Consider the following 10,810-nt stretch of genomic DNA (forward strand, 5'->3'; position numbering starts at 1 on the left):
AAATTAGCTGGACAACTAAAAATGTATAGAAAAAATTAGCCGGGCATGGTGGCGCATGCCTGTAGTCCCAGCTACCCAGGAGGCTGAGGCAGGAAGATCGCTTGAGCCCGGGAGTTTGAGGTTGCTGTGAGCTAGGCTGATACCACAGCACTCTAGCCCGAGCAACAGAGCAAGATTCTGTCTCAAAAAAAAGAATATTGTCGGTATAAAAGAAGATGATTAATTTTTATGTTATCTTACGTGTCATCAACATATTAAGTATTCACCTTGGTTCTCATCCTTTTGCAGTTAATTTTCTTCAGGCTTTCAGATTGCTTCAGTGAGAATAATTTTATCTCTTCATTTCTAAAATTAGAGCTCTCATTGTAAACAATTTTACTACGTTAGCTAGGCCTACCCCTTCCCTGGAGAATGCAGTCGTAGCGCTCATTCGTGTCTTATGCCAGACAGTACTGGAGTGGTTCTAGCCCAGACTGTTAGGTGTGATGTTTGTGACCGATTTCTAGTTTGTGTTCTTCTCTACTTGTTTTCTGTTACCATTCAAATAATAGGTAATATTTATCGAAGGCATACCATGTTTTAGATATTCTGTTAGGCACTATACTTACACATTTAATTTACTTCTTGTAACAACTCTCAATACTATTATTTATCCTATTTTATAGATGAGGACACTGAGACTCAGAGAGGTTAGGTGATGTGCCCGGGGACACACGTCTGGGAAGTGGCTGAGTTGGGATGGAAACCAAGACCTCCCTTGACACCAACGCTTGTGCTGTATCACCATCTACTGCCTCTTATAGTAGGTTTACACATTTTTTAAAAATTAGGAATGTCTGTTAAATTAGTAAATGCCTTTTTAGCATATACTGATATAATCATATGATTTATTTCCATTCATTTATTCAACCAGCAAATGTCTACTGAGGGTGAACAGGCCCACCACAGTGTGTTCTAGGCTCGGGGAGCGGGGGGTGAAGGTGAAGAAGCTGGACAGAATCCTTATCCTGTGCGTGTGGGGATGGGGGTAGGGGGTGATGACAATAAAGAAGAAAACAGGTAAATAAGCAAGGCAGGTTCAGCTGGTGATTAGTGCTGGGAATGAAATAAACTGTGAGTGACAAAGGGGGCTAGCAGTCTAGGGGGAGGGGAGAGGGGATGCTTTGGTCACGGTGGCCAGGGAAGGCCTTTGTGAGAAAGCGACCTAGGTGCAGAGAAGGGTGAGAAGGAGTTAGTTATGCAAAGAGCTGGAGAAGAGCATCTCAGGCAGGGAAACAGCACGTGCAGATGCCCCGCGTGTTAGAGGAAAGGGAAAAGGCCAGAGTTGCCAGAGCTCCTGGGCCCACCCTTGGGGTTGGCAGATGTGGTCATCATCATGAGGAGTTCGGATTTGTCCTAAGGGTGGTGGTAAGCTGCTGGAGGGAGTGGCATGAGTGATATATATCAGGTCTCTCCTTTGATCTATGAGCTACACTAATAGATTTTCTAATATTGAGCCAACCTTGCATTCTAGAATACAGTCTTCCATTATATTGTAAATAGGATATATATATGAAACAGGGTGGGCTAACACGAGAATAGATACATGAGTCAATAGAACAGAATATACGGGCCAGGAACAAATGTATATTTATATCATCTACACATAAAGGAGTTTGGCAATGTGACAAAAATAGCATTTCAAATTAGTGGAAATGGTGTTGGGGCCATTGACCAGCCTATGAAAAAAATTTTCGACTTTACTTCACATTAAACACAAAATTTAATTTCATGTGGACTAAGTTAAAATTATAAAATCATAAAAACAATAAGAAAACATGAGAGAATATTGTTAAAGTATTATTTGGGTAAGAAAGGCTTTTTAAAACAAGATACAAAACTCAGAAGAAATAAAGGGAGAAACCAACCAATTTACGTTAATTTACCTAAAATATTAAATAACTACTTAACATTAAATCATTAAAATATTTATGAATAATAATAGGTGCCATAAAGTTGAGGCATAAGCCAGGAGTCAACATTTGCAACATATGTTAAAGAGCATTAATATCCTTAATATATAAAGAACTCTTATAAATCAATAAGGAATAAGTAACCAAATAGAATTATGGACACAAATAGAAATAGGAAAAAGGACACAGATAATTCATAGAACTATAAATGACCAAGATATTGAAAAGATGCTAAATCTCACTAAGAATCAAGAGAAAAACAACTCTAGCCAGGGCCACAGGGGAAGACCCTGTCTCAAAAAAAGTTTTTTTTTTAAATAAAACAATGAGCTATCATTTTTCATCTTTCTAATTGGCAAATATTATATAAAAACAGACTGCACTGGTGAGAATGTAGCAGTAGTGGGAATCTTAATACACGGTGAAAGTATAAATTAGTATAACAGTTTTGGATTATAATTTGCCATTGTTTATTGCCATTAAATATCTTTTGTCCCAGAAATTTCGCTTCTGGGAATTTATCCTAAAGAAATAACTGTATAAGTGCACAAAGATGTGGCTATAAGGATAATCATGGAAACATTGTTTATGACAGCCAGAAACTGAAGGAGCAAAACTAAATCTCTATCAAAGGCAATTGGTAATTAAATTATGGTCCAATTATGTGCTAAAATACTATGTGATCTCAAAAAATAGTGATGTCAAACTATATGTCAAACTGAGAACCTGTCCATGGTGGTGGTGGTGGTGTTTTTGAGACAGGGTCTGCTGTCATCTGAGCTAGAGTGCCATGATGTCATCATAGCTCACTGCAACCTCAGACTCCTAGTTTGAGGATTAAGCAATCCTCCTGCCTCAACCTCCTGGGTAGCTGGGACTACAGGTGCACACCACCGAACCCAGCTAATTTTTCTATTTTTTGTGGAGATGGAGTCTAACTCTTGCTCAGGCTGGTCTTGAACTCCTGGCCTCAAGCAATCCCCCTGCCTCAGCCTCCTAAAGTGCTAGGATTACAGGCATGAGCCACTGCACCTGGCCCACAGTGTATTTTTTGTCTTTTAAAATCATAAAGGTTTCAATCACTTTCTTTGAGGTGTAATTTACATACGGTAAAATGCACCTATTTTAAGTATATAGTTCTATGAGTTTCAACAGATTATATACTGATGTAACAACTACCACAATCAAGATATTGAATATTTCTTTCTCCAAAAAAATGTTCCCTCGTGCCCCTTTGCAGTCTACACCTCTCTGGCCTGAGGCCATTGGTCTACTTTTTTTCACTATAAATTAGTTCTGCCTTCTCTATAATTTCATATAAATAGAGTAGTACAGCACTACAATGTATTTTATGTGTAAAAAATCAAGATGTAGTAGAGAATTATAATAGGATATCATTTTTATCTAGCTATAGAGAAGGCCAGAAATATATGATAGGGGAATTAAGGAATTGTTTCTTATTTTGTGAATTTCAATTGCTTAAATTTTGCTAACAGGTATTGCTCCCCTCCACCCATTTACAGAGATTGTTTACAGAATTATAGAGATAATAGTCTGTAGCCATACCACCCTGAACATGACCAATCTCATATGATCTTGGAAGCTAAGCAGAGTTGGGCCTGGTTAGTACTTGGATGGGAGACCACCTGGGAATACCGGGTGCTGTAGACTTTAAAAAAGAATGATAAAGGTAATACATGCTTATTAAAAATATTTAAAGACTACAAAAGTATGCAGTGAGCTATGATCGCACCACTGCACTACAGCATGGGTGACAGAGCGAGACGCTGTCTCTAAAAAATCAAATCAAATAAAATCCCCAGGGGTAACCTCTGCTGGTTGATGGTTTGTGTTTTTTTAAAAAAATTTAAATGCTAGATTTAGAGCAAATAAAATAATAGTGGGTATCAAGATTGGGAAAGAAAAAAATGTCACTATTCACAGTTGACATGATTGTGTATCTAGAAAGTCCAAAAGAATCTACAAATAATTATAACTAATATGTGAATTTAGCAAGGTTTCTGGACACAGATCAATAGAAGTAAAAAAAAAAACAAACCAGCTATATTTCTACTTACTAGCAAAAATCAAGTCAAAACTGAAATTTAAAATACCATTAAAAATCAGATATCTAGGAATAAGTCTAGCAAAAAATTTGCAAGACCTCTATACTGAAAATTAGAAAACATTACTGATAGAAATTAAAGAACACTAAAAGATGGACTGACCTCCTTTAGGCTGATGGATTGGAAGGCTCAATATTATTCAGATGTCAGTTCTCCCTAAATTGATCTATAGGTTCAATGACATCCCAATCAAAATCTCAGCAGGCTTTTTTGGGGGTGGGTGGAAATGGTCGAGCTGATTCTAAAACATGTAAAACACACACAGAAATGCAAAGGACCCTAGAATAGGCAAAACAATTTTTAAAAAAGAAGAACAAAGGTGGAAGACTCACACTAGATAATATCAAGACTTATTACAGAGCTATAGGTACCAGCACAAGAGTGGACAAGTGATAGATCAGTGCAATAGAATAGAGGGTCCCCCGCATGATTTACAAATGGCTCCACTGCCATTCAGTGGGAAGGATGGTCTTTGCAATAAATTTTGCTGGGTAATACAATAAATAAGTAAAATGAACCTTGACCCCTACCTCACACCATAAACAGAAATTTGAACTGGATTATAGATCTAAATATGAATACGAACACTATCAAGTCTTTAAAAGAAAATACAGGAGGATATCTTTATGAACTTGGGCTAGATAAAACCTAAACACAAAAAGGACTAACCATAAAAGTAAGCATTAGGATTCATTAAAATTAGGAATGTCTATTCATTAAAAGGCAGCATTAAGAGGATGAAAAAGAAAACCAAACTAGGATATTTCTGATATATATCCCAACCACATAAAAAAAAAGTGCTTACAAATCAATAAGAAAAACCAGCTCAATTAAAAAACAAGACAAAAAATTTAATAGATACATCACCAAAAAGAATATCAGTCATCGAAGAAATGCAAATTAAAATCACTTTGAAAAATGTTTGGTTGTAATAAAGCAAATGTGCATATTCTCTGTGACCCAGCAGTTCCCCTCCTGACCAGAAATGAGTGTTTATGTCCACCAAAACACAGGCACCAAAATGTTCCTAATAGCTTTATTCATAATGTCCAAAAAAAGTAGAACCAATCAATATTCATCAACAATAGCATGGGAAATTTTTTTGATATGTTCATTTAATGAAATCCTACATAGCAATGAAAAAGAATAAGTTACTGACATGCTCAACAATATGGATGACTCTTGCGGACATAATGTTGAGTGAAAGAAGTTCAACACAGAAGAGAACACACTCTGTGATTCCATTAATAGGGAGTTTAAATATCAGGCCAAACCAAGGCTGGTCGCAGTGGTTCACGCCTGTAATCCTAGCACTCTGGGAGGCCAAGGAGGGAGGATCACTTGAGGTCAGGCGTTTGAGACCAGCCTGAGCAAGAGCGAGACCCTGTCTCTATAAAAAAATAGAGAAAATTAGCTGGGCATGGTGGTATGCACCTATAGTCCCAGCTACTTGGGCAGCTGAGGCAGGAGGGTCACTTGAGCCCAGGAGTTTGAGGTTGCAGTGAGCTATAATGACACCACTGCACTCTAACCTGGGGGACAGAGCAAGACCCCGTCTCAAAAAAAAAAAAAAAAAAATCAGGTCAAGCCAAACTGAAATGACAGAAGTCTAAATGCTGGGAGTGGTTCTGACAGGGGGTGGGGCATGTAGGAGCCTTCTGGGGTGCTGGAAATTTCTATGTATTGATCTGGCTGGTGGTTACATAGATGTATGTATATTTATACATATATAAAAATCCACTGAGCTCACTTTAGGTAAGTTGTACCTCAATTTTAAAAAATTCTAAACAATCTAAAAATCCAAACGTATGTAAGCCAAAGTGAAGCAATGCTGCTGCCGGCCTGTCAGTGCCAGAGGCTAGGACACTAGGGGCCTCTGCCCTGCTCTCGGACTGGGCGATGTCAGGGAGTGGCCCAGGGGTGGACACAGCCTGCTTTTAATGGATGTCCAGGTGCACCCACCAGGTGACACACCTGCTGCTGCTGGGGGTGGGACAGCGGCTGGAGGCCGAGGGGCCATGTTGAAGAAGGGCCTGGCTCCGCGCCTCTCAGCCCTGGCAGGACACTATCTGAGGCATTATTTTTTCATCTAATTTTTTTGAATTGCGGTAAAATATACATAATGTAAAATTTACCATTTTAACCATTTTTAAGTGTCCTATTCAGTACATTAACATTATTGTGTGACCATCACCACCATCCCTTTCCAGAACTTTTCCATCTTCCCTAACTGAAACTCTGTCCCCATCAACCACTCACTTGCTCCCTCTTCTCCCTCCCCAGGCCGCGGCGCCCACTGCTGTGCTTCCCTTTTCCGTGGATTTGACCCGTCCAGGTGCCTCACGTGAGTGCTGTCACGCAGGATTTGTGTTTTTGTGTCTGGCTTCTCTCACTTAGCATACCGTCCTCGAGATTCATCCATGTGGTAGCAGGTGTCAGAATTTTATTCCTTTTTGTGGATGAATAATATTCCATTGTGTGTGTCTACCCATTTATCTGATGATGGACGTTTGGATTGTTTCTACCTTTTGCCTGTTGTGAATAATGCCGCTACGAACATAGGTGTACAAATATCTCTTTGATACCCTGCTTTCAGTTCTCCTGTGTATAAACCCAGAAGTGGAATCGCTGTGTCATATGGTCATTCTGTGGAGCCCCGTTTTAAACAAACTACCACTCAGCCTGACCCCCGGGCTGTATAGGTGGCCTGGGATAGGGCCTTAACGTGGATTCAGTCCTCTGCTCATCAGGAACCACTGGACCAGAGGGAGGCTTGGAGAGGGACACAGGAGGGACAGTGGTGGCAGAAGTGCAAGCTGGGGAAGACACAGGACACGTGTGGGCCTGGGAAGCGGGGCTCCCAGCCAGCACCCCTGCCTCTTCGGCCCCACTGGTCTCTCAGGATTGGGGGTCAACGTTCCCTCTCAATCAGACACCTGTCTTTCTTGCCCCATTGACCTCGGGCCTAGGGTTGCCAGATTTAGCAAATTAAAATAGAACCTACCTAAGAAACTTCGAATTTCAGGTAAACCACTTAAACCAGTGTAAGTATGTCCAGACATACTAATACTAAAAAAATTGGTGGTTTATCCGAAATTCAGATTTACGAGAGCGTTCTGCTCAGGCCCCGCTCAGATACAACCCCCACCCTCCCCACCTGGCTTTCGGCCCTGGACACTTTCTCCAACAAGGACAGAGGAGGAGGTACAGGTGAGCCAACCTCGCAGCACTGCCACCTCCCAGGGCCAGCCCAGGGGCTGATGGGGGCCGGCTGTGACCAGCCATGACCGCCACTGCCAACAGGACCTGCACGCAGCCCCAGACACCTCCCTTGCAGGCTGGAACCTATCACAGACCTCGGGGCAGGCTGAGGTCTGGAGGCCACAGACACCGCCGCCAGGGACAGTCAGATCCTGCCTGGTGCAAATGGCCTCCAGGAAGCTGCAAGGGCTCCTGCAAGCCCAGCTTAAAGAGGGGAAGACTGAGGACAGATGGGCTTTGTGTTACCTGGGGGACCTGAAGGCCAGAGGTCACTCCACAGAGGGTCTGAGCTGTAGTAGGCAGGGTGAGGCCAGAGGGACGAGTGGGTGGCCACTGCTGCCTCCCTGAGCCTGGCATGTGCCACGAGGGCCCATTCCTGGAGCTTTGTCTGTGGGGGAGACTGGATCTAGGTCCCTTCTGGTGTCGGTGGGCTCAGACCCATCCCTTGGACTCAATGGCTGGGCTTCTGCTTCATCCCTGAGCAGATGCAGGGGCCGACCGACTCCTTGTGCCTGCCCACAAGGCCCGGGGGCCTCAGTCCTAGCCTGAGCCTGCTGGGCCGCTTCCCCAGTGGCCAGCCCCTGCTCTGCTCACTTGGCTGCCTGTATCTCTGTCCACAGCTCCTTGTCCCTCCCCACCTCCCAGAGGCCTGGAAATTCAGTAACTGGTCCTCTTGAGGTGGCCCTGGCACCATCACCTGAGATGAGCCAGCCTTTCCGAAGAAAGGACGTAGTGGTGCCTGCACCTCGAGACACCACGCTCCTAACTACACTGACCCCTGGAGTCCCAGTGGGAGGACAGGCCCAACCCTGGGGAGCCCAGTACCCTTGGGGCAGAAAAGGAGGTACCCGGCCTGCAGCCTGTGATGGCCAAGAGAGCCTCTGGGCTTGGGGAGCACCTCCCGGGAGGGAGCATGGGAGCCCCAGGAGCCTGGCCACCGTGGAGGACCCTATGGGAAGCACCCTTGCTGGCCTGCTTGGCAGACCTGTTCCAAGAAGCCTCCTGTGGCTGCTTCACTCGCAGGATGATGAGCCTCATCTCAACAGGGCTGCGGCTGGGAGAGGCCCTGGGGCTGTCCCCGGCACCAGGAGGCAATGGGGGCAGGCACCACAGGCTGGACCTGGGGCCTCCCGCACTGCCTCCCTTGGCCCTTATGACCTTTGGGGCGGATCGTACGTTGTTACCTCCACTTCCAGGTGGGGAACTGAAGTCAGCAGCAGAGCTGCCCGCTGGGGCACTGTGTGGGAATGGTCCCCGGGGCTGCTGGCTCCCCTGGGCTGGGGCTCCAGGTCCTGCCCACAGGCCTCCCTGCTGCTTCCTGCTTCTCCTGTCCATCATTGGTCCCTGGGGAGCTGGGCTTTGTCCCCTGGGGCCTGTCCCAGGCTGTCCTTGGGCACACGTTTGTGAACCAGTCCTGTCCTGCCCCAGCAGCTCCCAGCACCCAGGGGGACACCTCCCTGGAGTCTCCCAGTCCCCTCCCCAGAGCAGCTCAGGTATTAAAAGTCACCATCCTCCCCTGCCCTGCACTGAGGTAGCCTGGACTCAACTTACCTCCCCGGCCTCGCTGCTGCTCCAGGGATGCCCATCTCCGTGCTCCTGGGCTCAGCCCAGCGCCGGCGGGCAGTGGTGGGATGTCCTGGGAGTCTCTGTGACAGGCCGGCTGGGCCCCGAGTCAGAGTCCACGCTCTCTGCTTGGGGGCTGGGGGCAAGGCAGCTGCCTGCCGCAGTCCCCGCCAAGCCCACCAGCCGCCCTGCAGCTCGGCTCCTCAGCTCTTCCTGTGCTGGGCTCCACCTCAGCCTTCCTTCCTGTCTGATTTCAAAATCCAGCAGCCTCGCAGACAAATCAACGGGCCAGGGCTGCCTCGGCGCCACTCTCTGGCTTTGTCACCACCCCCAAGTCAAAGTGAGGGGGTGGCGACACTGGAGGTCTTGATTCTGGGACCCGACGCTCAGGATAAAGTGGTGCAGCATCAAAGCTGTCGCCACATCACGCTCCGTCCCACCACAACGGAAGAGACTCCTGTCAGCCGGCAGCTGCTGTCAGGCAGGTGGTTGGGAGTTCAGTGAGCGGCCCGAGGTCACGCAGCTAGAAGACGACCTCTGGGTGCTGTTACCCCTGCGGCCCTCCCCTCCCTGCTCTAACCCCTCCTGCTCTCCTTCTCTCCGTCACCCACTGGCACCTTCTGACCCAGCTGCGCCCCGTAACGTCTTCCTGTGAGTCAAAGGTCCCCAAAGGCAGGTCACCTGCACCCTGAGAGGAAACAGCAGCAGGAGATCACACCCTAGCCCCTAAAGATGGACCCCTAGGGTGGTCTGCCCGGACAGAGGAGGGTACGAGGGGGAAGGACATGGCCCAGAGTATGGCACACAAGAAAAGCCATGATAAAGGAAAAGTACAGGACCTCTTCCAGTGATGGGAAGCAAGCCACTTAACATGGGGCCACGGAGGGAAGCAGGTGACAAGGTGGGAGCCAAGTACTAGGGGTTTTGGGATCTGAATTTTCCTCAGCAAGCAAGTGGGAGCCAGCAATGGTTGTAGAGCAGGAGAGTAGTGGGTTCTGGTGCATACAGCAGCTTGTGCATTAGGGCAGGTCAGCGGCGCATGTGATTGTCACTAGCTCATTGTCCAGGGCTGTGTGGTAGAGGGAGGGAACTGAGGCAGCAGATAAGGGCTCTGTTTCGTGACACCCTCCAAGTCCCTTTCTCCCTTCTCCCTCCCTCCCTCCAACAATGCTTTCTGAGAACCCAGGAATGTGCCAGGTGCTGGGAGGACATGACGGTGGCCCCTGAGAAGCCTGGTGAGGCCCCAGACACACAGCACAGAAGCGGCGGCGGCAGCCTCGGCTGTGGCGTGCAGCGAAGGCGTCAGCAACCAGGCCACTCACAGGATGTTGGAAACCACAGGGGCCTGGCGGGTATCTGTCACATGAAACAGGCTAAAGGGGCTCACTCTGCCTCCCTGGATGGAGGCTGAGCCAAAGACGAAAGAGCCTCCTCTGTGGGGACCTCAGAGAGCATCTGGGGCCCACCCCGCTCGCCCCCCACCTCGAGGGAATGCCCGTCCGCCCCCCCCAGGGCTCGCTCATGTTCTCCACTCTGCCAGGAAGGCTGTTGTCCCCGCTCCTGGGGCGGGGGTGTTGGGAGGTCCTGAGTTCTCACCCTGGGGCTCTGTGTCCACCCAGAGCTGGGGTCAGCTGGACGGTGGCTTCAGCCCTTCCGTTCAGCGACAGCACGAGGCTTCCTGCCTGCAGGGGGCCTTTCTCTGTGAGCCCCCTCACCTGGGCCCAAGCTGGGCTCTGCTTCTCCTTTGATTGCCTTGAGCCGCCATACCCAGACCTGGGCCAGGGCTGGGGTCGCAGGAAGTGGGACAGACCTGATGTCCCCATTTTCTGATCTAGTTGTGCCAATGAACGTTCTGCTACCAGCTCTCTTCTCGTGCTACTTCCCACGGTGAGGCAGGGCAGAGCTGCT

The sequence above is a fragment of the Propithecus coquereli genome, unplaced genomic scaffold, assembly GCF_000956105.1.
Source record: "Propithecus coquereli isolate 6110/MARCELLA unplaced genomic scaffold, Pcoq_1.0 Scaffold27, whole genome shotgun sequence".
In the NCBI taxonomy this organism is placed as follows: domain Eukaryota; kingdom Metazoa; phylum Chordata; class Mammalia; order Primates; family Indriidae; genus Propithecus; species Propithecus coquereli.